The 4,999-nt window shown below is 41.1% G+C and overlaps 1 non-coding gene across 1 annotated transcript; it reads right to left on the reverse strand.

The window, feature by feature from the left end:
* Window positions 1-2,911: 2,911 nt before the first annotated feature.
* Window positions 2,912-3,018, reverse strand: LOC129667158 (U6 spliceosomal RNA). Its single transcript, XR_008718704.1, has one exon. It is a non-coding gene; the product is annotated as a U6 spliceosomal RNA (small nuclear RNA).
* Window positions 3,019-4,999: the final 1,981 nt, after the last annotated feature.

Below are 4,999 nucleotides of genomic sequence, written 5' to 3' on the forward strand. Positions count from 1 at the left end.
TAAGATAAGAGAAGGAAATAAGAGGGATATAAATAGGAAAGTAATAAGCCAAAGTATCTTTTTACAGATGATGTGATTCTATACATAACACATCACCAAACTCTTACAGCTGGTAAACACTCTCAGCAAAACACCAGGATACAAAATCAACACAAAAACCATTAGCCCTTCTGTATGCTAATGACAAATGAAAAAGAAATTGAAGGGGCAAAGGACTCCCACTTACAACAGTCTAAAAAAATACCTTGGAATAAACCTAACCAAGGATATAAAAGACTTCTATAGCAAACACTTTAAAAGCTGAAGAAATAAATTGTGGAAGATTCTAGAAGATGGAAAGACCTCTCACGCTTATAGATTGGGGGAAAGAAAAAAAACAATATTATGAAGGTGATCATCCTACCAAAAGCAATATACAGATTCAGTGCAGACCAAATCAAACATACAATGATGTTCCTCACAAAATAAAAAAAAAGACCTTAAATTTTACATGAAAGCACAAAAGGTCACAGTCAGAGCAAAGCCGAACAAAGGCATATTGCTGGAAGTATCCCCATTCCTAATTTAAGTTACACTACAGAAACAAAATAATGAAAACAGCATCATATTAACACAAAATTAGACATACAGACCAATAGAATAGAACAGGGGACCCGAATACAAGGCCATACAACTACAAACACCTGATATTTGACAAAGACACCAAAAGTACACGTTGGAGAAAAGCAATACCTTCAACAAATAGTGTTGGAAAAACTAGCTGTCTCTATGCAGAGAATGAAACTAAGCCTTTACATCTCTTCCTGCACAAAACTCAACACCAACTGGATCTGAGAACCATATCATAAGACCCAAAACTCAGGAATAAGAAAAAAAAACTGGAGAGTGCACTTCAAGACAGAGAAATAGGTACGGACTTTTTGGCTAGGACCCCAATTACACAGGAAATAAGGTCAATAATCAATAAATGAAATGTCATAAATTGAAAAGGGTTTTTTAGACTCCATCCTTTCTCTCAGGCACCAACACTCCCTGGAAATGCAATGACCACATCATCCAGGGAGCCAGTTAGGGAACCATCACTCTCCCTCATGTCCTCCAATTATAATTACTCAGATTTATAGCAGACCACCTGCTGGGATCTCTCCTTCTTCCCTGCCCCCATTCTCAGGGACTCAGGTAAACCCAGCTTCTCTCCCACCTGTGGATTCCCACACCCTTTACCCCCTCACCGGACCCCTTCACCACCCCCAACTCATCCCCCACCCCCTACTCCACCCCAACCCACCCCAACCCACTCTCTACCCTCTTAACCCCTTACTCTTGGCAATAAACCTCCATTGCTTCTTGTCAGCTCCCAACACCTAGAAATAAGTTCTACCATGGACGCCTCGTGGCCAAACAGCAGAATCTGTGCTATGCAAACCATAGCTACCCACATTTTTCTAAGATGCAGAGAAGGCAACAGAAACCATTAGATAAAAATAAACAGATAGATAGATAGATAGATAGATAGATAGATAGATAGATAGATAGATGGATGGATGGATGGATGGATGGATGGATGGATGGATGGATGGATGGATGGATAGATAGATAGATAGATAGATAGATAGATAGATAGATAGATAAAGATGTCAAGATCTAGAATTACTACCATCTCAACACTAGATGTCTAGATGCCAGTATAAAAACACAATACCTAATATCCAAGACAGTACGTTTCTAAGAGACTAAACAACCCTACAACAGTAGGCCCTGAGAAAGGCAATAGCTGAAGCACAAGACAGGGACTTCAAAATGGCTATTTTTAATTCAACAAAGCACATTAAAGAAGATATTACTAAACCAATCAATGAAATCTATGAAAACACAAAATGTGCCATGAAATAAGAAAAGTACAATATCTGAAAATGGAAATGGAATCAATAAAGAAAATCCAAACTGAGGTAAAACTGAAAGAGAAAAAATTAGGAACTTAAACAGGAACCTCAGAGGCAGGCCTCCCAGACTACAATAAATGGAAGGTAGAATCTCAGGCACTGAAGACAAGATAGAAGAAATAGATATCTTGGTCAAAGAAAATGATAAATTTTAAAAGCTCCAGGGACAAAACATCCAAGAAATCTGGGACACAGTGAAAACACACACACACACACACACACACACACACACACACACAAACACACCAAATCTATGAACAGGAATAGAGGAAGGAGAAGAAACCCAGGGCAGGAGCACAGAAAATGTTTTCAACAAAATCATAGAAAAAAAATTTCCTAACCTAAAGAAAGAGGTGCCTATCAAAGTGCAAAAAAGTGAGCAGAACACCAAAAAGGTTGAACCAGAAAAGAATTCCCTAAAACATAATAATCAGAACAATAAACGTAGGGAACAAGGTGGCAAGACCCTATCTCTGAAAACGCAGCACTCCCTGTTTGCGGAACATCATGGGATGGATCTGGCATAGCTTGCCAGATCCATCTGGCAATGCGGCAATGCGGGCTGCTGGCAGTAAAGTCATCCACGGGATTCCCTACAGCCTACACACTGACTTTTATGGCACCACCCGCCCCAGTATCCCCCAGGCAATGCTTCTCTTGCTTCTGTGGTCTCGTTGAATAGTTCTATTTTCATTTATTTACTTACTGTTTATTATTTCTTATTCATAGATCTTCACATTAAACTTTAGATAATGGTTGTTGCTTTATCTATCTTTTCATATGTATCGATGTACTTCAAAGATGGCTTTGTGGTATGATGTGCATGTGTGTGTGTGTGTGTGCAATAGATGTACATTTTCACATGGTTAGTGCATGCATTTGTATGTGTGTACATATGTGCATGCATATATATGGATGTGCACATGAAGGCCAGAGGTCAGTGTTGGGTGCTTTCTAGCCACCTTTCAAAAAAGATGGAATACATCATGAACTTGTGCGTAAGCCTTGCTCAGGGGCCATGCTAATCTTCCCTGTGTCATTCCAATTTCAGTATATGAACTGCTGAAACAAGGTCCATCTTAGTTTTTGAGGCAGGGTCTCTACTGAACCCTAAGAATATCAATTGAGGTAGACCTGGTGGTCAGTGAGCTCCAGGGATCCGCCTATCTCTGCACTCACCAGAGACAGGGTTATAAAAGCATGTCACCCCAGTCAGTTTTATGTGCTCCTACATTAGCTTTCAGCAGAGATCAAGTGTAGGCACACAGTAAGTTCCCAAATGTTATTTTTAACTCCATCCCTTAAATGTTAAGTCTCTCTTTTTTTCCTTTATTTTTTTGCCGGAGCCAGCCGGGCAGAGTCGAACAGTTCTTGAGTTGGGAGTGAGGATTAAAATTAATAAAATAAACACACAGCACACAGGAAACTTTTTAAAGGTCCAGACTCGACAGCCATGGCAAAAGGCAGGCTGCTGCAGCAAGCAGTGCCGGCAGCAAGTCTCAAGTCTCTGCCTCCTCCTCTGCCTCCAGCCTTCTGACTACTGTATTTTTGAGGAGTTACTTTTAGCCAGTAAAACATCTCAGAACAATAGGTTAATTTGCACAAGGAGCCTGAGGAAGAGGTGTGGCCCTCACAAGCTATCCCACCTGCTGTCACAAACAAAAGGAGATGGACTTGCAAGTTCTCTGCCCTTAGTAAAGGCCTGCTAGAAGCCTTCTCTCCACCGAGATTTAAATATCAAAGCAGGCCGCTTGGAGTCACGGCTCCCGACATTTTTTTTTTTTTAATTATAATATAGTTACATCATTTCTCCATTTGCTTTCCTCCCTCCAAAGCTTCCCATATATCCCTCCTGGCTTCCTTTCAAATTTATGTCCCCCATTTTATTAATTGTTGTCAACTGCATGTATGTATACACACATATGTTCCTAGAGGTGATTTGCTCAGTTTGGATAATGTTACTCACACATATGTTTTCGGGGCTGACCCTTTGATATTGGATAACCAGTTGGTGTGCTCTTCCCTGGGAAGGCCTATTTCTCCCTCTTTCAGCATTCTTTAGTTGCCTGTAATTCTTCGTGTAGGACTGAGGCCTCTTTGCTTTCCCCTGTTCAGGTCTATTGCTGTTGCTCCTTTTCAGTTCATGTTTAGGCACTCATGTTGGTTACACTTCCAGCTATGACACGTAAGAACCACAGCAACAACTAGTATGGTAGGAACACCATAATGGCGCAGTATTGGCACACACACCATGGTGATAACAGCTCTCTACTTGGACATAAGACCCACTTAACTGGAAGGAAATCATGTCTGGTACTAGAAACCTAGCCCGCTCCTCAGGGCCAGTGAGGTCATGGATCTTGGAGGAGAATCCACAATCACTTTCTTTAAGTGGCATTTAAGTCCATTTAGAATATGTTTACATTCTTATGTTGCTACAAAGCAGGGCTCTCACCTCACAGGGCATATGAGACTGTTAATTCTTGAAAGAAATACGAGTGACCACAACCCAGGAACACAGAGTTGGGCTACCACAAAAAAATATGCTCCAACGTGGAAATGGGTTTCATGAATTTTTGTAGTTACAGGACAAAATAAAGTCATAAATCCAGGCTTTTTTTTTTTTTTTTCAAACTCATCAGTTGGAACATCAGGTAGGCAGATGACAGCAAAGTGGAGAGAGTCTGCTGTAGGGTCACAGGTGCTATCTGGTGACATCTGTAGCACTGGGCTTGTTGGAAGCCAGTGCTCTGCTGTTAGCACATTCCAGAGGGTTTCAGATGGTCGTCACAAGGGCGTGAGGTCAGACATGGATGAAAGAATGAAAAGCTAGTGATAACGCTAAAGATAGCCAAGGTAGTTTGGCTCTGCTGGCATTCCAACTCTCTTCCAGTCAACCTGCCTTATAGAATCTTTGTGGGGGAGAGGGGTGCAACTGTGTGTGCTGGTACCCGGTCCTCATATAGGCCAGAGGCCAACCTAGAATTTCATTCCTCAGGCACTGTTCACATCTATCTATCTATCTATCTATCTATCTATCTATCTATCTATCTATC

The sequence above is a fragment of the Psammomys obesus genome, unplaced genomic scaffold (genome assembly GCF_907164565.1).
Source record: "Psammomys obesus unplaced genomic scaffold, mPsaObe1.curated_primary_1811, whole genome shotgun sequence".
In the NCBI taxonomy this organism is placed as follows: domain Eukaryota; kingdom Metazoa; phylum Chordata; class Mammalia; order Rodentia; family Muridae; genus Psammomys; species Psammomys obesus.